Source organism: Paramisgurnus dabryanus, chromosome 13 (genome assembly GCF_030506205.2).
Source record: "Paramisgurnus dabryanus chromosome 13, PD_genome_1.1, whole genome shotgun sequence".
NCBI lineage: Eukaryota > Metazoa > Chordata > Actinopteri > Cypriniformes > Cobitidae > Paramisgurnus > Paramisgurnus dabryanus.
In genome coordinates, this window is record NC_133349.1 from 35,039,495 (window position 1) to 35,065,951 (window position 26,457).

The 26,457-nt window shown below is 45.1% G+C and overlaps 1 long non-coding RNA gene and 35 other non-coding genes across 36 annotated transcripts; 19 read left to right on the forward strand and 17 right to left on the reverse strand.

Moving 5' to 3' along the window:
• Positions 1-3,764: 3,764 nt before the first annotated feature.
• Positions 3,765-7,590, forward strand: LOC141279952 (uncharacterized). Its single transcript, XR_012334763.1, has 3 exons — positions 3,765-3,804; positions 6,198-6,334; positions 7,563-7,590. It is a non-coding gene; the product is annotated as an uncharacterized lncRNA (long non-coding RNA).
• A 1,964-nt stretch (positions 7,591-9,554) lies between these two features.
• Positions 9,555-9,627, forward strand: trnar-acg (transfer RNA arginine (anticodon ACG)). Its single transcript has one exon. It is a non-coding gene; the product is annotated as a tRNA-Arg (tRNA).
• A 251-nt stretch (positions 9,628-9,878) lies between these two features.
• On the reverse strand, positions 9,879-9,950 carry trnae-cuc (transfer RNA glutamic acid (anticodon CUC)). Its single transcript has one exon. It is a non-coding gene; the product is annotated as a tRNA-Glu (tRNA).
• Positions 9,951-10,041: 91 nt separating this feature from the next.
• On the reverse strand, positions 10,042-10,115 carry trnam-cau (transfer RNA methionine (anticodon CAU)). Its single transcript has one exon. It is a non-coding gene; the product is annotated as a tRNA-Met (tRNA).
• Positions 10,116-11,180: 1,065 nt separating this feature from the next.
• Positions 11,181-11,263, forward strand: trnal-cag (transfer RNA leucine (anticodon CAG)). The gene has a single exon. It is a non-coding gene; the product is annotated as a tRNA-Leu (tRNA).
• A 188-nt stretch (positions 11,264-11,451) lies between these two features.
• On the forward strand, positions 11,452-11,524 carry trnar-acg (transfer RNA arginine (anticodon ACG)). The gene has a single exon. It is a non-coding gene; the product is annotated as a tRNA-Arg (tRNA).
• A 260-nt stretch (positions 11,525-11,784) lies between these two features.
• On the reverse strand, positions 11,785-11,856 carry trnae-cuc (transfer RNA glutamic acid (anticodon CUC)). Its single transcript has one exon. It is a non-coding gene; the product is annotated as a tRNA-Glu (tRNA).
• A 91-nt stretch (positions 11,857-11,947) lies between these two features.
• On the reverse strand, positions 11,948-12,021 carry trnam-cau (transfer RNA methionine (anticodon CAU)). Its single transcript has one exon. It is a non-coding gene; the product is annotated as a tRNA-Met (tRNA).
• A 1,056-nt stretch (positions 12,022-13,077) lies between these two features.
• On the forward strand, positions 13,078-13,160 carry trnal-cag (transfer RNA leucine (anticodon CAG)). Its single transcript has one exon. It is a non-coding gene; the product is annotated as a tRNA-Leu (tRNA).
• Positions 13,161-13,348: 188 nt separating this feature from the next.
• Positions 13,349-13,421, forward strand: trnar-acg (transfer RNA arginine (anticodon ACG)). The gene has a single exon. It is a non-coding gene; the product is annotated as a tRNA-Arg (tRNA).
• A 251-nt stretch (positions 13,422-13,672) lies between these two features.
• On the reverse strand, positions 13,673-13,744 carry trnae-cuc (transfer RNA glutamic acid (anticodon CUC)). Its single transcript has one exon. It is a non-coding gene; the product is annotated as a tRNA-Glu (tRNA).
• A 91-nt stretch (positions 13,745-13,835) lies between these two features.
• On the reverse strand, positions 13,836-13,909 carry trnam-cau (transfer RNA methionine (anticodon CAU)). The gene has a single exon. It is a non-coding gene; the product is annotated as a tRNA-Met (tRNA).
• A 1,066-nt stretch (positions 13,910-14,975) lies between these two features.
• On the forward strand, positions 14,976-15,058 carry trnal-cag (transfer RNA leucine (anticodon CAG)). The gene has a single exon. It is a non-coding gene; the product is annotated as a tRNA-Leu (tRNA).
• A 188-nt stretch (positions 15,059-15,246) lies between these two features.
• trnar-acg (transfer RNA arginine (anticodon ACG)) lies at positions 15,247-15,319 on the forward strand. Its single transcript has one exon. It is a non-coding gene; the product is annotated as a tRNA-Arg (tRNA).
• Positions 15,320-15,570: 251 nt separating this feature from the next.
• trnae-cuc (transfer RNA glutamic acid (anticodon CUC)) lies at positions 15,571-15,642 on the reverse strand. The gene has a single exon. It is a non-coding gene; the product is annotated as a tRNA-Glu (tRNA).
• Positions 15,643-15,733: 91 nt separating this feature from the next.
• Positions 15,734-15,807, reverse strand: trnam-cau (transfer RNA methionine (anticodon CAU)). The gene has a single exon. It is a non-coding gene; the product is annotated as a tRNA-Met (tRNA).
• A 1,065-nt stretch (positions 15,808-16,872) lies between these two features.
• Positions 16,873-16,955, forward strand: trnal-cag (transfer RNA leucine (anticodon CAG)). The gene has a single exon. It is a non-coding gene; the product is annotated as a tRNA-Leu (tRNA).
• A 188-nt stretch (positions 16,956-17,143) lies between these two features.
• On the forward strand, positions 17,144-17,216 carry trnar-acg (transfer RNA arginine (anticodon ACG)). The gene has a single exon. It is a non-coding gene; the product is annotated as a tRNA-Arg (tRNA).
• Positions 17,217-17,467: 251 nt separating this feature from the next.
• Positions 17,468-17,539, reverse strand: trnae-cuc (transfer RNA glutamic acid (anticodon CUC)). Its single transcript has one exon. It is a non-coding gene; the product is annotated as a tRNA-Glu (tRNA).
• A 91-nt stretch (positions 17,540-17,630) lies between these two features.
• Positions 17,631-17,704, reverse strand: trnam-cau (transfer RNA methionine (anticodon CAU)). The gene has a single exon. It is a non-coding gene; the product is annotated as a tRNA-Met (tRNA).
• Positions 17,705-18,768: 1,064 nt separating this feature from the next.
• On the forward strand, positions 18,769-18,851 carry trnal-cag (transfer RNA leucine (anticodon CAG)). The gene has a single exon. It is a non-coding gene; the product is annotated as a tRNA-Leu (tRNA).
• A 188-nt stretch (positions 18,852-19,039) lies between these two features.
• Positions 19,040-19,112, forward strand: trnar-acg (transfer RNA arginine (anticodon ACG)). Its single transcript has one exon. It is a non-coding gene; the product is annotated as a tRNA-Arg (tRNA).
• A 251-nt stretch (positions 19,113-19,363) lies between these two features.
• Positions 19,364-19,435, reverse strand: trnae-cuc (transfer RNA glutamic acid (anticodon CUC)). The gene has a single exon. It is a non-coding gene; the product is annotated as a tRNA-Glu (tRNA).
• A 91-nt stretch (positions 19,436-19,526) lies between these two features.
• On the reverse strand, positions 19,527-19,600 carry trnam-cau (transfer RNA methionine (anticodon CAU)). The gene has a single exon. It is a non-coding gene; the product is annotated as a tRNA-Met (tRNA).
• Positions 19,601-20,665: 1,065 nt separating this feature from the next.
• On the forward strand, positions 20,666-20,748 carry trnal-cag (transfer RNA leucine (anticodon CAG)). The gene has a single exon. It is a non-coding gene; the product is annotated as a tRNA-Leu (tRNA).
• Positions 20,749-20,936: 188 nt separating this feature from the next.
• On the forward strand, positions 20,937-21,009 carry trnar-acg (transfer RNA arginine (anticodon ACG)). Its single transcript has one exon. It is a non-coding gene; the product is annotated as a tRNA-Arg (tRNA).
• A 402-nt stretch (positions 21,010-21,411) lies between these two features.
• Positions 21,412-21,485, reverse strand: trnam-cau (transfer RNA methionine (anticodon CAU)). Its single transcript has one exon. It is a non-coding gene; the product is annotated as a tRNA-Met (tRNA).
• Positions 21,486-22,550: 1,065 nt separating this feature from the next.
• Positions 22,551-22,633, forward strand: trnal-cag (transfer RNA leucine (anticodon CAG)). The gene has a single exon. It is a non-coding gene; the product is annotated as a tRNA-Leu (tRNA).
• Positions 22,634-22,822: 189 nt separating this feature from the next.
• On the forward strand, positions 22,823-22,895 carry trnar-acg (transfer RNA arginine (anticodon ACG)). Its single transcript has one exon. It is a non-coding gene; the product is annotated as a tRNA-Arg (tRNA).
• A 251-nt stretch (positions 22,896-23,146) lies between these two features.
• trnae-cuc (transfer RNA glutamic acid (anticodon CUC)) lies at positions 23,147-23,218 on the reverse strand. The gene has a single exon. It is a non-coding gene; the product is annotated as a tRNA-Glu (tRNA).
• Positions 23,219-23,309: 91 nt separating this feature from the next.
• trnam-cau (transfer RNA methionine (anticodon CAU)) lies at positions 23,310-23,383 on the reverse strand. The gene has a single exon. It is a non-coding gene; the product is annotated as a tRNA-Met (tRNA).
• Positions 23,384-24,448: 1,065 nt separating this feature from the next.
• On the forward strand, positions 24,449-24,531 carry trnal-cag (transfer RNA leucine (anticodon CAG)). Its single transcript has one exon. It is a non-coding gene; the product is annotated as a tRNA-Leu (tRNA).
• Positions 24,532-24,719: 188 nt separating this feature from the next.
• On the forward strand, positions 24,720-24,792 carry trnar-acg (transfer RNA arginine (anticodon ACG)). Its single transcript has one exon. It is a non-coding gene; the product is annotated as a tRNA-Arg (tRNA).
• Positions 24,793-25,043: 251 nt separating this feature from the next.
• Positions 25,044-25,115, reverse strand: trnae-cuc (transfer RNA glutamic acid (anticodon CUC)). Its single transcript has one exon. It is a non-coding gene; the product is annotated as a tRNA-Glu (tRNA).
• Positions 25,116-25,206: 91 nt separating this feature from the next.
• Positions 25,207-25,280, reverse strand: trnam-cau (transfer RNA methionine (anticodon CAU)). The gene has a single exon. It is a non-coding gene; the product is annotated as a tRNA-Met (tRNA).
• A 1,065-nt stretch (positions 25,281-26,345) lies between these two features.
• Positions 26,346-26,428, forward strand: trnal-cag (transfer RNA leucine (anticodon CAG)). Its single transcript has one exon. It is a non-coding gene; the product is annotated as a tRNA-Leu (tRNA).
• Positions 26,429-26,457: the final 29 nt, after the last annotated feature.

Consider the following 26,457-nt stretch of genomic DNA (forward strand, 5'->3'; position numbering starts at 1 on the left):
TTTTTCTCAGAATTCTGACTTTAATCTCAGAATTCTGACTTTAAACTCAGAATTCTGACTTTAATCTCAGAATTCTGACTTTAATCTCAGAATTCTGACTTTAATCTCAGAATTCTGACTTTTAACTCAGAATTCTGACTTTTAACTCAGAATTCTGACTTTAAACTCAGAATTCTGACTTTAAACTCAAAATTTGAATTCTGACTTTATTCTTAGAATTCTGACTTTATTCTCAGAATTCTGACTTTATTCTCAGAATTCTGACTTTAATCTCAGAATTCTGAGATTAAAGTCAGAATTCTGAGATTAAAGTCAGAACAGCGCCCAAGATCCGCCCACAAACTCACTTGCGCGTTGCGCTTCGCACTTGCGTTTCAGATCGTTAAAATAGGGCCCATTGTATTAATTAATGGTCAAATTACGGAAGAGGATTAGGGCCACTGGTGAAATTTTTTTTTGAATTCTGACTTTATTCTCAGAATTCTGACTTTAATCTCAGAATTCTGACTTTAATCTCAGAATTCTGACTTTAAACTCAGAATTCTGACTTTAAACTCAGAATTCTGACTTTAATCTCAGAATTCTGACTTTAATCTCAGAATTCTGACTTTAAACTCAGAATTCTGACTTTAATTTCAGAATTTGAATTCTGACTTTATTCTCAGAATTCTGAGTTTAAAGTCAGAATTCTGACTTTTTTCTCAGAATTCTGACTTTAATCTCAGAATTCTGACTTTAATCTCAGAATTCTGACTTTTTTCCTCAGAATTCTGACTTTAATCTCAGAATTCTGACTTTAAACTCAGAATTCTGACTTTAATCTCAGAATTCTGACTTTAATCTCAGAATTCTGACTTTAATCTCAGAATTCTGACTTTAAACTCAGAATTCTGACTTTTAACTCAGAATTCTGACTTTTAACTCAGAATTCTGACTTTAAACTCAAAATTTGAATTCTGACTTTATTCTTAGAATTCTGACTTTATTCTCAGAATTCTGACTTTATTCTCAGAATTCTGACTTTAATCTCAGAATTCTGAGATTAAAGTCAGAATTCTGAGATTAAAGTCAGAATTCTGAGATTAAAGTCAGAATTCTGAAAAAAAAGTCAGAATTCAAATAATTTTTTCACCAGTGGCCCTAATCCTCTTCCGTATCAAATACTAAATTGAGATTTTATAAAAACATTTTATAAGCTGTTAAGCTTGTCAATTTGTTTACTTTATTACAACTACAATTTTTCAGCCCTTTTCCAGAATTTGAACTAATTTGATCATAAAGATTGATCTATTTATAATTTATCGATTACAATTTTTAGACAATTAAAGCTGGTTAAAGGAACTTTTATTTTGGAAAAAGAACTGCTGCTGTTTCAAGACATGCGCACTAGCTGCGACATCTAGTGACGACATTTACCGGGCTTTAACGGTTGTAGCTGCATGAAGTCTGCTGCAATTTCTCTGAGGTAAGACTTTTTGGAAGTTATTTAACATAATTTTAATGCTTAAAATATTTATACTCTGCACATATTAGATATATGTAAACTTCATTTAAAAGAAGGACAAACTGGTGTGACTGATATAGTATACGTAATTTTTTAAATGACCACAATCCCACTTCAACAAATATGTAAATTAGCATTTGAATTTATTATTAAAATTCTGAAGTCTTTCTAGATAAATTTGAGTAGAAAATCGATTTTTATAATTTATCTGACAAGGAGAATTCGGACATAAGAAATGAACTCTGCTCAGTTTAATGAACTTACTTAAACAGTAATATTTCGTTTAGCATAACAAACAAATAATATTTCGCAACTCATAAAACTGGTCTGAGCATTTGCCTCAGCAGTCTATGCAGCAGGCGGGAGTAACTGAGGGATCGTGAAGCTATTCTGCTAAACACTCGTAGCCACCTCAGCCAGTTCCGCTATTATACAGCTGACTGAGGTAATTTTTTTTTACCAAGGGATAACTTTGTCTGGTACAGAAAACGTTTAAATTTCACAGAATAGAGAGCATTGCAGCTACAGGACACAGCTGGTAGTTAAAGTTCTTTACTTAAAGTGCACCTGCAGTAAAAATATTTCCACCTCACTGTTGCACAACATTATAACCGATTTCATCTATTGAAAGATACTTTGTAGAAAATGAGTGAACCTTAATTATGAAATTATTACTCAACATTTTGTATCTATGATCTGTCTGTCTGTTATACAACTTAACAACTTATTGTGATTGTTTTTGTCACATTTAGATTTCTCAAGATCATCAGTTTGGACAGAATTCATTTGAAGAATTAATGTAAGTAAAAGTACAATATTGGACGGGGCATGGATATTTCTTGGGAATCAGTTTTGTTGCATTGTTAATGTCAGGACTGTCTGAGGGGTCAATTGGGGCCAGAAGTATGATAGGGATTCGTTTAGGGCTACAAATATTACAAATAACAAGTCTTTAAAAAGTCTTTACATTAAGTAGTCTAAACTAAACTTTTATATGTAAACGTTGTTATGTAAACTATAATAACAAGATATTTTATTAGATCACAATTCCAGTTTATGGATTTGGCATTTGCAGTCATTTTGAAAAATAAATATAATGGTAGAGACAACACAATTATCTGTGGATGTGTGTGATTAAGATTAAGGAAAACTTACTTTTTTATATCATTGAAAATCTCAAAACAACCCTTAAAAACAAATTGAGTTCTCTTTTGCTGCATCTTGCAAATATTACAATTTTAAATAGGCAAGGCTTAAAAAGGTTTAAAAAATAATAATGAACTTTCTCGATAATACAACACTGGCACAATTGGGCATGTAACCGTTTTTTTTACCTTAGTGGTGTGCCCTTATTCTAGTACTTATGTTTCTAGTAGCTATGTTTACATGCAACCAATTAATCAGTTTGTAATCGTATTGATGGCTCAATCGTATTAAAAAGCCGTCAATCAATACGATTGAGGTAGATTGGATGCAAATTTGAATCGTATTAAAAGGGGTGGTGTAGTCCAATCTGTGATCCGATCAGCAGGAGAAAAGTATGCATGTAAACGCGTGAATCAAAGTATTTTGTCGGATGCAAAAATACATTGTGCATGTGCACAGAAAATTTGTGCTCAAGTTCACGTCGTATATTTACCTCTTATTTGCTTTGGTTTGGCTTTGGGGTGGCATTGCCAAGTCCTCTCTTTTTTTCGTTCAGATTTGGGCTACTGTTTAAACTGTCTTTGCGAGTTGTTTTTTCTGCGGGTCAGATATGAAAGGATTTTGTTCATTAGTTATTGGTATTTGGGCTGTGATAAGTCTTTGTGATGCTTTTGGGCTAATTTTGAATGTCCATGGGGATGATTTTGATATGTGAAGCTGCCAACCCTGGCTGTGCGCTTGCACAGATGTTCGGTTTATAAAATGTACATGAAAACAAACATTTTGAGGTGCAAACATTTAAACATGTTTAGGGTGCATGTAAACTGTATTGTTGTAACCTTTCATCGGATTAAATTCAGTCGGATTGACAAAATTTTGTGCATGTAAACATGGCCCTTGTGATGACAGTTTGTTCGAGGATAAGAAAACTGCCATCTAGGGTTTCAGAACGAAGCAAGAGCCATCAATATTATATATGTATTGTATGTTTATGTATATATACATTAGCAAGTAAATGTAATGGTTTTCTGAATAAATATCCATAAATAACATAATGTGTCTAAAAATTATTACACAAGAAATTCAGATCTTTCATGTGTTTTTCAGAGCACTGGCAGGTTCCAATAAAGGCTGGAACAGAACAGACAGAAAAGGTACAGTATACTTTCTTTCCATGTCCGCCTTGCCCACGCACACATCCGTACCGCTTTAAAAAGTATATATTATTTACAGGACATTTACAAATTTAGAAAAAATGAAGAAAAGTAGCAGCTCCACCACTGCATTGAATATAATGTTCTGTATGAGTGTGCAACTCAGCGTTCCCACAACGCGCACGCTTGACATCTGTTCCTCAGACATGAGGGCTCGCGAAGCACACACACAGCGCGCAGTCAACACATGCGTGATCACTAAACTAAGTTTTCTTTCTTGTTTAAGTGAACATAAACAGCTAGATGTGTCAGTATCAGTATATTAAAGCAGTGCAGTCTTAAAGCTGTTCTGGGTCTTAAAGTGACAGTAGCCTACTGCTTTCTGTGTCAGAAATGTTCTTTCCACCCAAAAATGAAAATCACTCACTTTTCTTAACTGAACAACTTTTGCAGCTGCACATTTAATTCATAGAGTGAGGACTGTGCAGTGTTTTGTGTGTATTTATTGCTAATGTTAAATCATAGATTCTAATAACTAATATTTTTACATTTAATACAGATGCCTGAAAAGTAAAACAAGATGAGTATAGTGTTATGATAAAAAAAAAAAACATTTGGTTGCTTGTCAGTAGCATTGTTGTAGTGACAGCCAAAATACATCGGCCTAGGGCTGGGCAATATGGCAAAAATCCATATTGAACGATAATGATATATATTTCGATGTAAGTTGTTAATGCTTCCAGCTTTAAAACAGTATGCCAACAATGACTGAAGCCACAAAAATAAGAGGGTTCATTTATATTTTAATCTGCGCCTCGTCAGTTTTTTAGCTAGCCAAACCACTTCCATATAAAGGAAATCGTGCTACCTTTTTGTCCACAATTTATCATCTTTGGATATTCGTTGCCACTTCCACTCATTTTTGTTTAGTTTTTTTGTTGTTGTGTCGAGTTTGCAAAGTAGGAAATGGACTTTGTACTACTCATGTGTATTACATATAGGCCAATGTATTTTGGCTGTCACTACAACAATGCTACTGAAAAGCAACCAAATTTTTAATATTTCCTCTTAATCATAATACTATACTCATCTTGTTTTACTTTTCAGGCATCTGTATTTTAATGTAAATATATTAGTTATGAAATTGTCTGTCAACATGATTTTAACATGAACCTTAGCAATAAATACAAATAAAACACTGCACAGTCCTCACTGTATGGATTAAATGTGCAGCTGCGAAATGTATTCAGTTAATAGTAGTGAGGGGTTTTCATTTTTTTTGTGTAATGAACATTGAACACTCAAGACAGCTTTGAACACCCAAGACAGCTTTAAGACGGCACTGCTTCAATATACTAATAAACATACAGCTGTTTACGTTCACTTAAACAAGAAAGAAAACTTAGTGTGCCCTCGTGTCTGGGAACCATATACGAGCTATACATGCTGGTAAACAGGCACGTCACCTTGTGGAAACGCACAGTCGCACACTCATACAGTACAGTATATTCAATGCAGTGGTGGATCTGCTAATTTTCTGTTATGTTTTCAGTTGATAAGATGTGCTTTTTGATTACTGAAATTTAATTTAACCAGAATCCAGAATAAAACGAAAAACACGGAATTTGAGAAAAAATTAAACTGAATCTGGGGAAAAAACAATAGGGCCATAGCTGTGCTAAAACCTGACTCTAATTGGCTTTTTTGAGGTCATTCAATTAAGGGTTCACATTTTTTTCACAAGCACTAAGATGTTTTTTGGTAGTTCTCAATAAAGACATGAAAGATCAGAATGTTTTTGTGTAATTATTTTTAGACACATTGGGGCGGTTTCCCGAACAGGGATTAGACTAGTCCTAGACTTAAACAGTTTTAAGAGCTCTCCAAACTGAAAACAACTTACACTTACATATCTTAAAATACATCAGTGCCCTTTGTTTTACCTCAAAATGCACACAGGTAATGTTTTTAGTAAGGCATGTTTGTTAAAACTAATTATATTTCCTAATTAAACTAAGGCCTAGTTCTGGATTAAGCTAATCCTGGTCCGGGAAACCGCCCCATTATGTTTATCAATGCCCTTGACTTAGAAAAAGTTTAGATTGCATTTTATGACAAATTTGTTCAGAAAACTGTGAAATTCACATACTTTTTCTTGCCACTGTATATAAAGCCATTACAATGTTAATCTATGAAGCTATAAATCTTCCAACCTAAAGTACCTGTCAATGTTTTTGAAGCAGAATAGCTTGTAGGTAACATTTAACCCTGGAGAACCCACGGGTCAAATGTGGCCAATGTTAATTGATTCTAAGAGAAGGGTTCTTGGGTTCTCCAGGGTTAAACTAACATGCTTGCATTTACCTAATTAAATAATTTTGTTTCTTTTCAAGAATCTGTCAGAAGAAATTCAACTACTGTTCGTGCACCAGATGGTGAAGTAGAAAAGTTCGTAAAAACTTCTGCAGCTTGCATCTGACAGAGATGCAAAAAGAATAAGAGAGCGGGCCTGAAAACAAGCAAATTCAAGGTATTTCAATTGTTGTTAAAGGGATAGTTCAATAGATATTCTTTCATCATTTACTCATCCTCATGTTGTTCTAAATCTGCATGATTTTTTCTGATGAACACAAATTAAGATGTTTTGTGTAATGATGGTAAAAACACAGCACATTGTAACCATTGACTTCCATAGTAGGAAAAAGTATTTTGAAAGTATTGTGATATATGATGAAGAAAATATTTTGATAAATGATGGTTAGCACACAGGTGTTAAATTAAATTGCATCATATTTTTTTATTCCTTCTATGGAAGTCAATGGTTACAATCTGCTGTGTGTTTACCATCATTACTCTAAATATCTTCTTTTGTGTTCATCAAAAAAAATTCATACAGGTTTAAAGGTAGGGTAATGTTTGAAAAATGCTAACGGTAGCCGCCTAGTAATGAAATCACGATCCCACCCTTAAGTCAAATCGCCATCCAAAGTCACGCCTCTTTCAAAACACATGAACATGCACAGATCAGACGGTCACATTTCATGTCTCATTCACCAGTGAGAAAACTTTGCAGTACAAAGTGAATAACACTTCCAAAATAACCAACATAAACAACTGGTTTATATCAGAATTAGTTTAAGCACACGTTCGGTTGTGTAGACGTAGTAACGATATCGTTATGCTAATCCGTAAACGAACACAAATTTCATAAGCAACACAATGTTTCATCAAAGTAGAATATCTGAATCCATCTCAATACAAACATATCGTGTACCTACCTTACCAAAATAAACAACGACCCTTTCAGACCCTTTGCCTCCTGCAGCTGTTTGCATCTCGTGCTAAAGCAGTAAAGTTACAGATGTTAATTTGGGTTTTTGCTCTTGCTGATCCAGGCAGTTTTTGCTGTTGTTGTTATAAAAGATGCCTTTCGTTTTGTGGCTCCTGTACAGGTTGTCAATTCAGCAGAAAAGTTTGCTTTTCTTGCTGTTTACAGACAGGAGGTGAGCGCACGTGAACACGCATTTTAATACCAAGTGTAAACAGCCTCTTAACCAGCATAACTAAAAATCTTTCAGGATCAAATCTGTTACCCTACCTTTAAAACAACATGAGGATGAGTAAATGATGACAGAATTTTTATTTTAGGGTGAACTATTCCTTTAACATTTACCCAATTTAACATTAATGCCTTCAGTCTATCTGATGAAGTAACCATGAGTCATTTTCTGTTCCCCCTCTTATCTCTTTTCTCTCAGTCTTTCCTTCTTTTAGGGTACATTTGAGGAGTGTCCAGATGTTTATTAATGTTTTATTAATGTAATGTTATGTTTCAAATAAACATGTAAACATACTGTATATTTTTCTTTCTTTTTTAAACACCTACAGTAAAGTGTGACACTTAACACATTAAAAGCATCACAAACATTGAGGATAGAACTTCTAATGTGCAGTTTAACTTTTTTTAACTAAATATAATAAAAGTTTTTTTTAAGAAGGGATAAGTACATGCCATCTTAAGGGCTAAGGTTATAAAGACTTGTTTTGTGGAAAAAACACTTAAAAAAAAATTTCGGGCTAGTTTCGTCTGAGTGTACAGTTTAACCTGGCATGATTCTGGCACTTTGCTGGCAGTGTCGGCTGACATTAAGCACCCGGACATTGGCCAGTTTTGGCTGAGTATACAGTTTTAGCTGGCGTGATTCTGGCACTGTGCTGGCAGTGCCGGCTCACTTTAGGCACCCGGACATGGGCCAGTGTACTTGGGCCGATTCTGGGGCGTCATTCATCCCAGAGTTGGCCCTTTTCTGGCAGCCGGAACTGGGCCGTGTTTTTTTTTCTGGCCTGCCGGATTTGGGCCATTATTGGGCCAAACTGTTTTGGCTACCTGGGGGGCAGCGCGTCACTACAGTCACGTGACTTCACGCTCGAGCCGGAAGAGAAGACAATGCTGAATAAAGTCGTAATTCTGCTATTTTTGGACCAAACTTTATTTTCGATGCATCAACACAATCTTACTGACCCACTGATGTCACATGGACTACTTTGATGATGTTTTATTACCTTTCTGGACATGGAAACCATACATAGATTTTCAATGAAGGGGATAGAAAGCTCTCGGACTAAATCTAACGATAAAACATCTTAAACTGTGTTCCGAAGATGAACGGAGGTCTTCCGAGTTTAGAACGACATAAAGGTGAGTCATTACTTACATTATTTTCATTTTTGGGCGAACTATCCTTATTTAGTAGTGACGCTGTTCCCTTTGGGGGCGGAGGCGAAAACACAAGCTTATACAGTATGTAAATATACACATAGACAATGACGCCCCCCGCTGCACGCTAGAATCTCCGGAAAAACAAGCCTATTTTAATCGCAAAATGTACGCTTTTAAATATACAAAAACTGCTATCTCAAACATGGAGAGGCTTCTTCGTGATCTCAACTAACAGATTCTGCAATAAAACGAAAATCACAAATTTCGAAAAAAAAAACTTTGTTTCTCATTTTCTCGAAACTTGTGTTGCCGACTTGAGTCCCTGGTTTCCGTGACGGGTCACAAATGTTGATGTCCGTGGCAATGATGCTCGTCGTAGGGCATGAACCTTCTACTGAACTTTTTTGACCCCTGACACTCCCAGTTAGGTCTTCTTATCCCTCTCGTCAAAGACCGTACACTTTTGGCCAATTTCGGCAACTTTGACATTTTTAGCCTACTTCCCCTACTGGCGAAGAGCGGCAACTCAAAAAAAAAAAAATAGAAGAGCAGTAACACGTCATCGAGCATCACTCTTACTCCGCCTACAGGTGAGGAGGGGAATCGTACCCGAAGACTTTCTCTTTCACTCTGATCAAATGTTGAAAATGTTGAAACTTCCGCTCTGTGATTGGCTGCAAATGTTGAAGCGCTTCGACTCGATTGGCTCTACATGTTGAAGCGCTTCGATTTGATTGGCTGTGCTTCAACATTTTTCAACATTATGTTGGACTATCCTTCGGCAGCTGGCGTTCAGGTCGCAGTCTCCTCTGGAGGCGTGGGTTCGAATCCCACTTCTGACATTCTGTTGCCCTTATTGGAGCCCCCCGTGCTGTTTCTCGTGGTTTCTTCCGAGTGAGCGTCCTTTTCAAAGACGACAGGCACGCGGAGGACAACCCTGTTTCCCATTTTGATAGAGATGAAGTTTGGCAGCTCTGCATGCCGACCTCCAGAATCCAGCTGTCTTCTCCAAGCATGGTTGCCCTGCGCGGGGCCAGTGGCGCAATGGATAACGCGTCTGACTACGGATCAGAAGATTCTAGGTTGGACTCCTGGCTGGCTCGATTGTGTTTTTACTCCGTCCTCGAACACGTTGGGTGTTTGCTGTGTTTTGTCAACATGCCTCAGTATAGCAGAGGACACCCCAGGCTCTGATTGATCAGATGGCGGAGGGCAGGCAATTTTGCCGGCCAACCTCAGGTCGATGGCCCGGAGGCAGTGGCGCTTTGCCTCTCGGAGGCGCTGCGATCCTTGCCCTCGAAGCCAGCGTTTCGCAGAACCCGGTGAAAAGGGCAAAACGGACATCAAAAGCGCATTCCCTGACCGGGAATCGAACCCGGGCCGCGGCGGTGAGAGCGCCGAATCCTAGCCACTAGACCACCAGGGAGGGCACGCTGACCCTCAGGCCGTGGATGCCCGGGACAATGTGCGCAAGGGATATGGGGCAAATGTCTCAAACCGGTCGTAAAAAGTCACGCTGCCCCGTGTGAGGCTCGAACTCACGACCTTCAGATTATGAGACTGACGCGCTGCCTAACTGCGCCAACGAGGCACGCCCACAAAGATTCCGCCTGGGTAGCCCTTTGAGCGTGGTTGTGTGGCATTTTGTGCGCCACCAGCGAGGCAACTCCTGCGAGGAGAACACGACTGGGCTTCTTGCACTCTGGCTACCCACACTGAGGACATTCTCGTTCTTAATTTGTCCACGTACAGAAATAACTTCAAGGAGACACAGAGGGGCTATGTCATGCCCAGGATTCCTATCTAGATAAAAGGCTAGATAAAACGCATGCTAAAAAACACTTATATTTGACACATTTGACACAGCTGACACAATAATGAAATAACGTTACATATCCACAATGCAAAATCCCAGTTATGCAGTGATCACTTGTTTGGCTCGTTTTTAGACACAATATCAAGTGAAAACTTAAATTGCGCTACAGTTGAAAGACCGTCCGATGCAAGTTGGTGACGTGTTCCACATATTAGAATCTGTTAAAGAAAAAGCTCCGCGGCCATTGCCTGTGGCTGTAAACCGTACTTCGCACTCACCTCTTGGAGAAGCTCTTGTTTGCCTTGTGTGCTCGAGACACAATACCCCTGGTTCTTTTAAGGCTGCCCCGCCGCCGTATGGTTAACAGTTGTCTACATTAGAAGGCAAACGTGGACCATAAAAAACGGCTGTGAAAAGTACAAAGATGGCGCTTTTTTGTTAAATTGCAATAATGGCATCATCTGCTTTTGATCAAGTGTTTTTCTGACGCGTTCATGTAGACCGAGTAGGGTCTGAGAATGGATATTTCTTTTTGTGACCTTGTTCTAATGCAGTATGAGAAAGGGGAAAAAGATCTTTAAATGCAAAACCACTTTGACAGCATCCGTTACAGGGCAAACGAAGACGGGTTGCGTGTCCTTTTGGCAAATGAAAGGCTTCGGGCACATTCTTCCTCATTTCGAAAAATCCACATTCATCACCATTTCAAGGTGGTCAAGAAGAAATAAATCAGAATTAAAGATGAGCTACATGAAGGCAACAAAATCTGGAGTCATTCCAAAAGATATACCGTAACATTCGCTGACGAGCCAAATGGGCTCGCCCGGGCCAGCGGCGGGGGTCAGGATGGCCGAGCGGTCTAAGGCGCTGTGTTCAGGTCGCAGTCTCCTTTGGAGGCGTGGGTTCGAATCCCACTTCTGACATTCTGTTGCCCTTATTGGAGCCCCCCGTGCTGTTTCTCGTGGTTTCTTCCGAGTGAGCGTCCTTTTCAAAGACGACAGGCACGCGGAGGACAACCCTGTTTCCCATTTTGATAGAGATGAAGTTTGGCAGCTCTGCATGCCGACCTCCAGAATCCAGCTGTCTTCTCCAAGCATGGTTGCCCTGCGCGGGGCCAGTGGCGCAATGGATAACGCGTCTGACTACGGATCAGAAGATTTTAGGTTCGACTCCTGGCTGGCTCGATTGTGTTTTTACTCCGTCCTCGAACACGTTGGGTGTTTGCTGTGCTTTGTCAACATGCCTCAGTATAGCAGAGGACACCCCAGGCTCTGATTGCTCAGATTGCTCAGATGGCGGAGGGCAGGCAATTTTGCCGGCCAACCTCAGGTCGATGGCCCGGAGGCAGTGGCGCTTTGCCTCTCGGAGGCGCTGCGATCCTTGCCCTCGAAGCCAGCGTTTCGCAGAACCCGGTGAAAAGGGCAAAACGGACATCAAAAGCGCATTCCCTGACCGGGAATCGAACCCGGGCCGCGGCGGTGAGAGCGCCGAATCCTAGCCACTAGACCACCAGGGAGGGCACGCTGACCCTCAGGCCGTGGATGCCCGGGACAATGTGCGCAAGGGATATGGGGCAAATGTCTCAAACCGGTCGTAAAAAGTCACGCTGCCCAGTGTGAGGCTCGAACTCACGACCTTCAGATTATGAGACTGACGCGCTGCCTAACTGCGCCAACGAGGCACGCCCACAAAGATTCCGCCTGGGTAGCCCTTTGAGCGTGGTTGTGTGGCATTTTGTGCGCCACCAGCGAGGCAACTCCTGCGAGGAGAACACGACTGGGCTTCTTGCACTCTGGCTACCCACACTGAGGACATTCTCGTTCTTAATTTGTCCACGTACAGAAATAACTTCAAGGAGACACAGAGGGGCTATGTCATGCCCAGGATTCCTATCTAGATAAAAGGCTAGATAAAACGCATGCTAAAAAACACTTGCATTTGACACAGCTGACACAATAATGAAATAACGTTACATATCCACAATGCAAAATCCCAGTTATGCAGTGATCACTTGTTTGGCTCGTTTTTAGACACAATATCAAGTGAAAACTTAAATTGCGCTACAGTTGAAAGACCGTCCGATGCAAGTTGGTGACGTGTTCCACATATTAGAATCTGTTAAAGAAAAAGCTCCGCGGCCATTGCCTGTGGCTGTAAACCGTACTTCGCACTCACCTCTTGGAGAAGCTCTTGTTTGCCTTGTGTGCTCGAGACACAATACCCCTGGTTCTTTTAAGGCTGCCCCGCCGCCGTATGGTTAACAGTTGTCTACATTAGAAGGCAAACGTGGACCATAAAAAACGGCTGTGAAAAGTACAAAGATGGCGCTTTTTTGTTAAATTGCAATAATGGCATCATCTGCTTTTGATCAAGTGTTTTTCTGACGCGTTCATGTAGACCGAGTAGGGTCTGAGAATGGATATTTCTTTTTGTGACCTTGTTCTAATGCAGTATGAGAAAGGGGAAAAAGATCTTTAAATGCAAAACCACTTTGACAGCATCCGTTACAGGGCAAACGAAGACGGGTTGCGTGTCCTTTTGGCAAATGAAAGGCTTCGGGCACATTCTTCCTCATTTCGAAAAATCCACATTCATCACCATTTCAAGGTGGTCAAGAAGAAATAAATCAGAATTAAAGATGAGCTACATGAAGGCAACAAAATCTGGAGTCATTCCAAAAGATATACCGTAACATTCGCTGACGAGCCAAATGGGCTCGCCCGGGCCAGCGGCGGGGGTCAGGATGGCCGAGCGGTCTAAGGCGCTGCGTTCAGGTCGCAGTCTCCTCTGGAGGCTTGGGTTTGAATCCCACTTCTGACATTCTGTTGCCCTTATTGGAGCCCCCCGTGCTGTTTCTCGTGGTTTCTTCCGAGTGAGCGTCCTTTTCAAAGACGACAGGCACGCGGAGGACAACCCTGTTTCCCATTTTGATAGAGATGAAGTTTGGCAGCTCTGCATGCCGACCTCCAGAATCCAGCTGTCTTCTCCAAGCATGGTTGCCCTGCGCGGGGCCAGTGGCGCAATGGATAACGCGTCTGACTACGGATCAGAAGATTCTAGGTTCGACTCCTGGCTGGCTCGATTGTGTTTTTACTCCGTCCTCGAACACGTTGGGTGTTTGCTGTGCTTTGTCAACATGCCTCAGTATAGCAGAGGACACCCCAGGCTCTGATTGCTCAGATGGCGGAGGGCAGGCAATTTTGCCGGCCAACCTCAGGTCGATGGCCCGGAGGCAGTGGCGCTTTGCCTCTCGGAGGCGCTGCGATCCTTGCCCTCGAAGCCAGCGTGTCGCAGAACCCGGTGAAAAGGGCAAAACGGACATCAAAAGCGCATTCCCTGACCGGGAATCGAACCCGGGCCGCGGCGGTGAGAGCGCCGAATCCTAGCCACTAGACCACCAGGGAGGGCTCGCTGACCCTCAGGCCGTGGATGCCCGGGACAATGTGCGCAAGGGATATGGGGCAAATGTCTCAAACCGGTCGTAAAAAGTCACGCTGCCCCGTGTGAGGCTCGAACTCACGACCTTCAGATTATGAGACTGACGCGCTGCCTAACTGCGCCAACGAGGCACGCCCACAAAGATTCCGCCTGGGTAGCCCTTTGAGCGTGGTTGTGTGGCATTTTGTGCGCAACCAGCGAGGCAACTCCTGCGAGGAGAACACGACTGGGCTTCTTGCACTCTGGCTACCCACACTGAGGACATTCTCGTTCTTAATTTGTCCACGTACAGAAATAACTTCAAGGAGACACAGAGGGGCTATGTCATGCCCAGGATTCCTATCTAGATAAAAGGCTAGATAAAACGCATGCTAAAAAACACTTGCATTTGACACATTTGACACAGCTGACACAATAATGAAATAACGTTACATATCCACAATGCAAAATCCCAGTTATGCAGTGATCACTTGTTTGGCTCGTTTTTAGACACAATATCAAGTGAAAACTTAAATTGCGCTACAGTTGAAAGACCGTCCGATGCAAGTTGGTGACGTGTTCCACATATTAGAATCTGTTAAAGAAAAAGCTCCGCGGCCATTGCCTGTGGCTGTAAACCGTACTTCGCACTCACCTCTTGGAGAAGCTCTTGTTTGCCTTGTGTGCTCGAGACACAATACCCCTGGTTCTTTTAAGGCTGCCCCGCCGCCGTATGGTTAACAGTTGTCTACATTAGAAGGCAAACGTGGACCATAAAAAACGGCTGTGAAAAGTACAAAGATGGCGCTTTTTTGTTAAATTGCAAATAATGGCATCATCTGCTTTTGATCAAGTGTTTTTCTGACGCGTTCATGTAGACCGAGTAGGGTCTGAGAATGGATATTTCTTTTTGTGACCTTGTTCTAATGCAGTATGAGAAAGGGGAAAAAGATCTTTAAATGCAAAACCACTTTGACAGCATCCGTTACAGGGCAAACGAAGACGGGTTGCGTGTCCTTTTGGCAAATGAAAGGCTTCGGGCACATTCTTCCTCATTTCGAAAAATCCACATTCATCACCATTTCAAGGTGGTCAAGAAGAAATAAATCAGAATTAAAGATGAGCTACATGAAGGCAACAAAATCTGGAGTCATTCCAAAAGATATACCGTAACATTCGCTGACGAGCCAAATGGGCTCGTCCGGGCCAGCGGCGGGGGTCAGGATGGCCGAGCGGTCTAAGGCGCTGCGTTCAGGTCGCAGTCTCCTCTGGAGGCGTGGGTTCGAATCCCACTTCTGACATTCTGTTGCCCTTATTGGAGCCCCCCGTGCTGTTTCTCGTGGTTTCTTCCGAGTGAGCATCCTTTTCAAAGACGACAGGCACGTGGAGGACAACCCTGTTTCCCATTTTGATAGAGATGAAGTTTGGCAGCTCTGCATGCCGACCTCCAGAATCCAGCTGTCTTCTCCAAGCATGGTCGCCCTGCGTGGGGCCAGTGGCGCAATGGATAACGCGTCTGACTACGGATCAGAAGATTCTAGGTTGGACTCCTGGCTGGCTCGATTGTGTTTTTACTCCGTCCTCGAACACGTTGGGTGTTTGCTGTGTTTTGTCAACATGCCTCAGTATAGCAGAGGACACCCCAGGCTCTGATTGATCAGATGGCGGAGGGCAGGCAATTTTGCCGGCCAACCTCAGGTCGATGGCCCGGAGGCAGTGGCGCTTTGCCTCTCGGAGGCGCTGCGATCCTTGCCCTCGAAGCCAGCGTTTCGCAGAACCCGGTGAAAAGGGCAAAACGGACATCAAAAGCGCATTCCCTGACCGGGAATCGAACCCGGGCCGCGGCGGTGAGAGCGCCGAATCCTAGCCACTAGACCACCAGGGAGGGCACGCTGACCCTCAGGCCGTGGATGCCCGGGACAATGTGCGCAAGGGATATGGGGCAAATGTCTCAAACCGGTCGTAAAAAGTCACACTGCCCCGTGTGAGGCTCGAACTCACGACCTTCAGATTATGAGACTGACGCGCTGCCTAACTGCGCCAACGAGGCACGCCCACAAAGATTCCGCCTGGGTAGCCCTTTGAGCGTGGTTGTGTGGCATTTTGTGCGCCACCAGCGAGGCAATTCCTGCAAGGAGAACACGACTGGGCTTCTTGCACTCTGGCTACCCACACTGAGGACATTCTCGTTCTTAATTTGTCCACGTACAGAAATAACTTCAAGGAGACACAGAGGGGCTATGTCATGCCCAGGATTCCTATCTAGATAAAAGGCTAGATAAAACGCATGCTAAAAAACACTTGCATTTGACACATTTGACACAGCTGACACAATAATGAAATAACGTTACATATCCACAATGCAAAATCCCAGTTATGCAGTGATCACTTGTTTGGCTCGTTTTTAGACACAATATCAAGTGAAAACTTAAATTGCGCTACAGTTGAAAGACCGTCCGATGCAAGTTGGTGACGTGTTCCACATATTAGAATCTGTTAAAGAAAAAGCTCCGCGGCCATTGCCTGTGGCTGTAAACCGTACTTCGCACTCACCTCTTGGAGAAGCTCTTGTTTGCCTTGTGTGCTCGAGACACAATACCCCTGGTTCTTTTAAGGCTGCCCCGCCGCCGTATGGTTAACAGTTGTCTACATTAGAAGGCAAACGTGGACCATAAAAAACGGCTGTGAAAAGTACAAAGATGGCGCTTTTTTGTTAAATTGCAATAATGGCATCATCTGCTTTTGATCAAGTGTTTTTCTGACGCGTTCATGTAGACCGAGTAGGGTCTGAGAATGGATATTTCTTTTTGTGACCTTGTTCTAATGCAGTATGAGAAAGGGGAAAAAGATCTTTAAATGCAAAACCACTTTGACAGCATCCGTTACAGGGCAAACGAAGACGGGTTGCGTGTCCTTTTGGCAAATGAAAGGCTTCGGGCACATTCTTCCTCATTTCGAAAAATCCACATTCATCACCATTTCAAGGTGGTCAAGAAGAAATAAATCAGAATTAAAGATGAGCTACATGAAGGCAACAAAATCTGGAGTCATTCCAAAAGATATACCGTAACATTCGCTGACGAGCCAAATGGGCTCGCCCGGGCCAGCGGCGGGGGTCAGGATGGCCGAGCGGTCTAAGGCGCTGCGTTCAGGTCGCAGTCTCCTCTGGAGGCTTGGGTTTGAATCCCACTTCTGACATTCTGTTGCCCTTATTGGAGCCCCCCGTGCTGTTTCTCGTGGTTTCTTCCGAGTGAGCGTCCTTTTCAAAGACGACAGGCACGCGGAGGACAACCCTGTTTCCCATTTTGATAGAGATGAAGTTTGGCAGCTCTGCATGCCGACCTCCAGAATCCAGCTGTCTTCTCCAAGCATGGTTGCCCTGCGCGGGGCCAGTGGCGCAATGGATAACGCGTCTGACTACGGATCAGAAGATTCTAGGTTGGACTCCTGGCTGGCTCGATTGTGTTTTTACTCCGTCCTCGAACACGTTGGGTGTTTGCTGTGTTTTGTCAACATGCCTCAGTATAGCAGAGGACACCCCAGGCTCTGATTGATCAGATGGCGGAGGGCAGGCAATTTTGCCGGCCAACCTCAGGTCGATGGCCCGGAGGCAGTGGCGCTTTGCCTCTCGGAGGCGCTGCGATCCTTGCCCTCGAAGCCAGCGTTTCGCAGAACCCGGTGAAAAGGGCAAAACGGACATCAAAAGCGCATTCCCTGACCGGGAATCGAACCCGGGCCGCGGCGGTGAGAGCGCCGAATCCTAGCCACTAGACCACCAGGGAGGGCACGCTGACCCTCAGGCCGTGGATGCCCGGGACAATGTGCGCAAGGGATATGGGGCAAATGTCTCAAACCGGTCGTAAAAAGTCACACTGCCCCGTGTGAGGCTCGAACTCACGACCTTCAGATTATGAGACTGACGCGCTGCCTAACTGCGCCAACGAGGCACGCCCACAAAGATTCCGCCTGGGTAGCCCTTTGAGCGTGGTTGTGTGGCATTTTGTGCGCCACCAGCGAGGCAACTCCTGCAAGGAGAACACGACTGGGCTTCTTGCACTCTGGCTACCCACACTGAGGACATTCTCGTTCTTAATTTGTCCACGTACAGAAATAACTTCAAGGAGACACAGAGGGGCTATGTCATGCCCAGGATTCCTATCTAGATAAAAGGCTAGATAAAACGCATGCTAAAAAACACTTGCATTTGACACATTTGACACAGCTGACACAATAATGAAATAACGTTACATATCCACAATGCAAAATCCCAGTTATGCAGTGATCACTTGTTTGGCTCGTTTTTAGACACAATATCAAGTGAAAACTTAAATTGCGCTACAGTTGAAAGACCGTCCGATGCAAGTTGGTGACGTGTTCCACATATTAGAATCTGTTAAAGAAAAAGCTCCGCGGCCATTGCCTGTGGCTGTAAACCGTACTTCGCACTCACCTCTTGGAGAAGCTCTTGTTTGCCTTGTGTGCTCGAGACACAATACCCCTGGTTCTTTTAAGGCTGCCCCGCGCCGTATGGTTAACAGTTGTCTACATTAGAAGGCAAACGTGGACCATAAAAAACGGCTGTGAAAAGTACAAAGATGGCGCTTTTTTGTTAAATTGCAATAATGGCATCATCTGCTTTTGATCAAGTGTTTTTCTGACGCGTTCATGTAGACCGAGTAGGGTCTGAGAATGGATATTTCTTTTTGTGACCTTGTTCTAATGCAGTATGAGAAAGGGGAAAAAGATCTTTAAATGCAAAACCACTTTGACAGCATCCGTTACAGGGCAAACGAAGACGGGTTGCGTGTCCTTTTGGCAAATGAAAGGCTTCGGGCACATTCTTCCTCATTTCGAAAAATCCACATTCATCACCATTTCAAGGTGGTCAAGAAGAAATAAATCAGAATTAAAGATGAGCTACATGAAGGCAACAAAATCTGGAGTCATTCCAAAAGATATACCGTAACATTCGCTGACGAACCCAATGGGCTCGTCCGGGCCAGCGGCGGGGGTCAGAATGGCCGAGCGGTCTAAGGCGCTGCGTTCAGGTCGCAGTCTCCTCTGGAGGCGTGGGTTCGAATCCCACTTCTGACATTTTGTTGCCCTTATTGGAGCCCCCCGTGCTGTTTCTCGTGGTTTCTTCCGAGTGAGCGTCCTTTTCAAAGACGACAGGCACGCGGAGGACAACCCTGTTTCCCATTTTGATAGAGATGAAGTTTGGCAGCTCTGCATGCCGACCTCCAGAATCCAGCTGTCTTCTCCAAGCATGGTTGCCCTGCGCGGGGCCAGTGGCGCAATGGATAACGCGTCTGACTACGGATCAGAAGATTCTAGGTTCGACTCCTGGCTGGCTCGATTGTGTTTTTACTCCGTCCTCGAACACGTTGGGTGTTTGCTGTGCTTTGTCAACATGCCTCAGTATAGCAGAGGACACCCCAGGCTCTGATTGCTCAGATGGCGGAGGGCAGGCAATTTTGCCGGCCAACCTCAGGTCGATGGCCCGGAGGCAGTGGCGCTTTGCCTCCCGGAGGCACTGCGATCCTTGCCCTCGAAGCCAGCGTTTCGCAGAACCCGGTGAAAAGGGCAAAACGGACATCAAAAGCGCGTTCCCTGACCGGGAATCGAACCCGGGCCGCGGCGGTGAGAGCACCGAATCCTAGCCACTAGACCACCAGGGAGGGCACGCTGACCCTCAGGCCGTGGATGCCCGGGACAATGTGCGCAAGGGATATGGGGCAAATGTCTCAAACCGGTCTTAAAAAGTCACGCTGCCCCGTGTGAGGCTCGAACTCACGACCTTCAGATTATGAGACTGACGCGCTGCCTAACTGCGCCAACGAGGCACGCCCACAAAGATTTCGCCTGGGTAGCCCTTTGAGCGTGGTTGTGTGGCATTTTGTGCGCCACCAGCGAGGCAACTCCTGCGAGGAGAACACGACTGGGCTTCTTGCACTCTGGCTACCCACACTGAGGACATTCTCGTTCTTAATTTGTCCACGTACAGAAATAACTTCAAGGAGACACAGAGGGGCTATGTCATGCCCAGGATTCCTATCTAGATAAAAGGCTAGATAAAACGCATGCTAAAAAACACTTGCATTTGACACATTTGACACAGCTGACACAATAATGAAATAACGTTACATATCCACAATGCAAAATCCCAGTTATGCAGTGATCACTTGTTTGGCTCGTTTTTAGACACAATATCAAGTGAAAACTTAAATTGCGCTACAGTTGAAAGACCGTCCGATGCAAGTTGGTGACGTGTTCCACATATTAGAATCTGTTAAAGAAAAAGCTCCGCGGCCATTGCCTGTGGCTGTAAACCGTACTTCGCACTCACCTCTTGGAGAAGCTCTTGTTTGCCTTGTGTGCTCGAGACACAATACCCCTGGTTCTTTTAAGGCTGCCCCGCCGCCGTATGGTTAACAGTTGTCTACATTAGAAGGCAAACGTGGACCATAAAAAACGGCTGTGAAAAGTACAAAGATGGCGCTTTTTTGTTAAATTGCAATAATGGCATCATCTGCTTTTGATCAAGTGTTTTTCTGACGCGTTCATGTAGACCGAGTAGGGTCTGAGAATGGATATTTCTTTTTGTGACCTTGTTCTAATGCAGTATGAGAAAGGGGAAAAAGATCTTTAAATGCAAAACCACTTTGACAGCATCCGTTACAGGGCAAACGAAGACGGGTTGCGTGTCCTTTTGGCAAATGAAAGGCTTCGGGCACATTCTTCCTCATTTCGAAAAATTTACATTCATCACCATTTCAAGGTGGTCAAGAAGAAATAAATCAGAATTAAAGATGAGCTACATGAAGGCAACAAAATCTGGAGTCATTCCAAAAGATATACCGTAACATTCGCTGACGAGCCAAATGGGCTCGTCCGGGCCAGCGGCGGGGGTCAGGATGGCCGAGCGGTCTAAGGCGCTGCGTTCAGGTCGCAGTCTCCTCTGGAGGCGTGGGTTCGAATCCCACTTCTGACATTCTGTTGCCCTTATTGGAGCCCCCCGTGCTGTTTCTCGTGGTTTCTTCCGAGTGAGCGTCCTTTTCAAAGACGACAGGCACGCGGAGGACAACCCTGTTTCCCATTTTGATAGAGATGAAGTTTGGCAGCTCTGCATGCCGACCTCCAGAATCCAGCTGTCTTCTCCAAGCATGGTTGCCCTGCGCGGGGCCAGTGGCGCAATGGATAACGCGTCTGACTACGGATCAGAAGATTCTAGGTTCGACTCCTGGCTGGCTCGATTGTGTTTTTACTCCGTCCTCGAACACGTTGGGTGTTTGCTGTGCTTTGTCAACATGCCTCAGTATAGCAGAGGACACCCCAGGCTCTGATTGCTCAGATGGCGGAGGGCAGGCAATTTTGCCGGCCAACCTCAGGTCGATGGCCCGGAGGCAGTGGCGCTTTGCCTCCCGGAGGCGCTGCGATCCTTGCCCTCGAAGCCAGCGTTTCGCAGAACCCGGTGAAAAGGGCAAAACGGACATCAAAAGCACGTTCCCTGACCGGGAATCGAACCCGGGCCGCGGCGGTGAGAGCGCCGAATCCTAGCCACTACACCACGCTGACCCTCAGGCCGTGGATGCCCGGGACAATGTGCGCAAGGGATATGGGGCAAATGTCTCAAACCGGTCTTAAAAAGTCACGCTGCCCCGTGTGAGGCTCGAACTCACGACCTTCAGATTATGAGACTGACGCTCTGCCTAACTGCGCCAACGAGGCACGCCCACAAAGATTCCGCCTGGGTAGCCCTTTGAGCGTGGTTGTGTGGCATTTTGTGCGCCACCAGCGAGGCAACTCCTGCGAGGAGAACACGACTGGGCTTCTTGCACTCTGGCTACCCACACTGAGGACATTCTCGTTCTTAATTTGTCCACGTACAGAAATAACTTCAAGGAGACACAGAGGGGCTATGTCATGCCCAGGATTCCTATCTAGATAAAAGGCTAGATAAAACGCATGCTAAAAAACACTTGCATTTGACACATTTGACACAGCTGACACAATAATGAAATAACGTTACATATCCACAATGCAAAATCCCAGTTATGCAGTGATCACTTGTTTGGCTCGTTTTTAGACACAATATCAAGTGAAAACTTAAATTGCGCTACAGTTGAAAGACCGTCCGATGCAAGTTGGTGACGTGTTCCACATATTAGAATCTGTTAAAGAAAAAGCTCCGCGGCCATTGCCTGTGGCTGTAAACCGTACTTCGCACTCACCTCTTGGAGAAGCTCTTGTTTGCCTTGTGTGCTCGAGACACAATACCCCTGGTTCTTTTAAGGCTGCCCCGCCGCCATATGGTTAACAGTTGTCTACATTAGAAGGCAAACGTGGACCATAAAAAACGGCTGTGAAAAGTACAAAGATGGCGCTTTTTTGTTAAATTGCAATAATGGCATCATCTGCTTTTGATCAAGTGTTTTTCTGACGCATTCATGTAGACCGAGTAGGGTCTGAGAATGGATATTTCTTTTTGTGACCTTGTTCTAATGCAGTATGAGAAAGGGGAAAAAGATCTTTAAATGCAAAACCACTTTGACAGCATCCGTTACAGGGCAAACGAAGACGGGTTGCGTGTCCTTTTGGCAAATGAAAGGCTTCGGGCACATTCTTCCTCATTTCGAAAAATCCACATTCATCACCATTTCAAGGTGGTCAAGAAGAAATAAATCAGAATTAAAGATGAGCTACATGAAGGCAACAAAATCTGGAGTCATTCCAAAAGATATACCGTAACATTCGCTGACGAGCCAAATGGGCTCGTCCGGGCCAACGGCGGGGGTCAGGATGGCCGAGCGGTCTAAGGCGCTGCGTTCAGGTCGCAGTCTCCTCTGGAGGCGTGGGTTCGAATCCCACTTCTGACATTCTGTTGCCCTTATTGGAGCCCCCCGTGCTGTTTCTCGTGGTTTCTTCCGAGTGAGCGTCCTTTTCAAAGACGACAGGCACGCGGAGGACAACCCTGTTTCCCATTTTGATAGAGATGAAGTTTGGCAGCTCTGCATGCCGACCTCCAGAATCCAGCTGTCTTCTCCAAGCATGGTTGCCCATTCGCGGGGCCAGTGGCGCAATGGATAACGCGTCTGACTACGGATCAGAAGATTCTAGGTTCGACTCCTGGCTGGCTCGATTGTGTTTTTACTCCGTCCTCGAACACGTTGGGTGTTTGCTGTGCTTTGTCAACATGCCTCAGTATAGCAGAGGACACCCCAGGCTCTGATTGCTCAGATGGCGGAGGGCAGGCAATTTTGCCGGCCAACCTCAGGTCGATGGCCCGGAGGCAGTGGCGCTTTGCCTCTCGGAGGCGCTGCGATCCTTGCCCTCGAAGCCAGCGTTTCGCAGAACCCGGTGAAAAGGGCAAAACGGACATCAAAAGCGCATTCCCTGACCGGGAATCGAACCCGGGCCGCGGCGGTGAGAGCGCCGAATCCTAGCCACTAGACCACCAGGGAGGGCACGCTGACCCTCAGGCCGTGGATGCCCGGGACAATGTGCGCATGGGATATGGGGCAAATGTCTCAAACCGGTCGTAAAAAGTCACACTGCCCCGTGTGAGGCTCGAACTCACGACCTTCAGATTATGAGACTGACGCGCTGCCTAACTGCGCCAACGAGGCACGCCCACAAAGATTCCGCCTGGGTAGCCCTTTGAGCGTGGTTGTGTGGCATTTTGTGCGCCACCAGCGAGGCAACTCCTGCAAGGAGAACACGACTGGGCTTCTTGCACTCTGGCTACCCACACTGAGGACATTCTCGTTCTTAATTTGTCCACGTACAGAAATAACTTCAAGGAGACACAGAGGGGCTATGTCATGCCCAGGATTCCTATCTAGATAAAAGGCTAGATAAAACGCATGCTAAAAAACACTTGCATTTGACACATTTGACACAGCTGACACAATAATGAAATAACGTTACATATCCACAATGCAAAATCCCAGTTATGCAGTGATCACTTGTTTGGCTCGTTTTTAGACACAATATCAAGTGAAAACTTAAATTGCGCTACAGTTGAAAGACCGTCCGATGCAAGTTGGTGACGTGTTCCACATATTAGAATCTGTTAAAGAAAAAGCTCCGCGGCCATTGCCTGTGGCTGTAAACCGTACTTCGCACTCACCTCTTGGAGAAGCTCTTGTTTGCCTTGTGTGCTCGAGACACAATACCCCTGGTTCTTTTAAGGCTGCCCCGCCGCCGTATGGTTAACAGTTGTCTACATTAGAAGGCAAACGTGGACCATAAAAAACGGCTGTGAAAAGTACAAAGATGGCGCTTTTTTGTTAAATTGCAATAATGGCATCATCTGCTTTTGATCAAGTGTTTTTCTGACGCGTTCATGTAGACCGAGTAGGGTCTGAGAATGGATATTTCTTTTTGTGACCTTGTTCTAATGCAGTATGAGAAAGGGGAAAAAGATCTTTAAATGCAAAACCACTTTGACAGCATCCGTTACAGGGCAAACGAAGACGGGTTGCGTGTCCTTTTGGCAAATGAAAGGCTTCGGGCACATTCTTCCTCATTTCGAAAAATCCACATTCATCACCATTTCAAGGTGGTCAAGAAGAAATAAATCAGAATTAAAGATGAGCTACATGAAGGCAACAAAATCTGGAGTCATTCCAAAAGATATACCGTAACATTCGCTGACGAACCCAATGGGCTCGTCCGGGCCAGCGGCGGGGGTCAGAATGGCCGAGCGGTCTAAGGCGCTGCGTTCAGGTCGCAGTCTCCTCTGGAGGCGTGGGTTCGAATCCCACTTCTGGCATTTTGTTGCCCTTATTGGAGCCCCCCGTGCTGTTTCTCGTGGTTTCTTCCGAGTGAGCGTCCTTTTCAAAGACGACAGGCACGCGGAGGACAACCCTGTTTCCCATTTTGATAGAGATGAAGTTTGGCAGCTCTGCATGCCGACCTCCAGAATCCAGCTGTCTTCTCCAAGCATGGTTGCCCTGCGCGGGGCCAGTGGCGCAATGGATAACGCGTCTGACTACGGATCAGAAGATTCTAGGTTCGACTCCTGGCTGGCTCGATTGTGTTTTTACTCCGTCCTCGAACACGTTGGGTGTTTGCTGTGCTTTGTCAACATGCCTCAGTATAGCAGAGGACACCCCAGGCTCTGATTGCTCAGATGGCGGAGGGCAGGCAATTTTGCCGGCCAACCTCAGGTCGATGGCCCGGAGGCAGTGGCGCTTTGCCTCCCGGAGGCACTGCAATCCTTGCCCTCGAAGCCAGCGTTTCGCAGAACCCGGTGAAAAGGGCAAAACGGACATCAAAAGCGCGTTCCCTGACCGGGAATCGAACCCGGGCCGCGGCGGTGAGAGCGCCGAATCCTAGCCACTAGACCACCAGGGAGGGCACGCTGACCCTCAGGCCGTGGATGCCCGGGACAATGTGCGCAAGGGATATGGGGCAAATGTCTCAAACCGGTCTTAAAAAGTCACGCTGCCCCGTGTGAGGCTCGAACTCACGACCTTCAGATTATGAGACTGACGCGCTGCCTAACTGCGCCAACGAGGCACGCCCACAAAGATTTCGCCTGGGTAGCCCTTTGAGCGTGGTTGTGTGGCATTTTGTGCGCCACCAGCGAGGCAACTCCTGCGAGGAGAACACGACTGGGCTTCTTGCACTCTGGCTACCCACACTGAGGACATTCTCGTTCTTAATTTGTCCACGTACAGAAATAACTTCAAGGAGACACAGAGGGGCTATGTCATGCCCAGGATTCCTATCTAGATAAAAGGCTAGATAAAACGCATGCTAAAAAACACTTGCATTTGACACATTTGACACAGCTGACACAATAATGAAATAACGTTACATATCCACAATGCAAAATCCCAGTTATGCAGTGATCACTTGTTTGGCTCGTTTTTAGACACAATATCAAGTGAAAACTTAAATTGCGCTACAGTTGAAAGACCGTCCGATGCAAGTTGGTGACGTGTTCCACATATTAGAATCTGTTAAAGAAAAAGCTCCGCGGCCATTGCCTGTGGCTGTAAACCGTACTTCGCACTCACCTCTTGGAGAAGCTCTTGTTTGCCTTGTGTGCTCGAGACACAATACCCCTGGTTCTTTTAAGGCTGCCCCGCCGCCGTATGGTTAACAGTTTTCTACATTAGAAGGCAAACGTGGACCATAAAAAACGGCTGTGAAAAGTACAAAGATGGCGCTTTTTTGTTAAATTGCAATAATGGCATCATCTGCTTTTGATCAAGTGTTTTTCTGACGCGTTCATGTAGACCGAGTAGGGTCTGAGAATGGATATTTCTTTTTGTGACCTTGTTCTAATGCAGTATGAGAAAGGGGAAAAAGATCTTTAAATGCAAAACCACTTTGACAGCATCCGTTACAGGGCAAACGAAGACGGGTTGCGTGTCCTTTTGGCAAATGAAAGGCTTCGGGCACATTCTTCCTCATTTCGAAAAATCCACATTCATCACCATTTCAAGGTGGTCAAGAAGAAATAAATCAGAATTAAAGATGAGCTACATGAAGGCAACAAAATCTGGAGTCATTCCAAAAGATATACCGTAACATTCGCTGACGAGCCAAATGGGCTCGTCCGGGCCAACGGCGGGGGTCAGGATGGCCGAGCGGTCTAAGGCGCTGCGTTCAGGTCGCAGTCTCCTCTGGAGGCGTGGGTTCGAATCCCACTTCTGACATTCTGTTGCCCTTATTGGAGCCCCCCGTG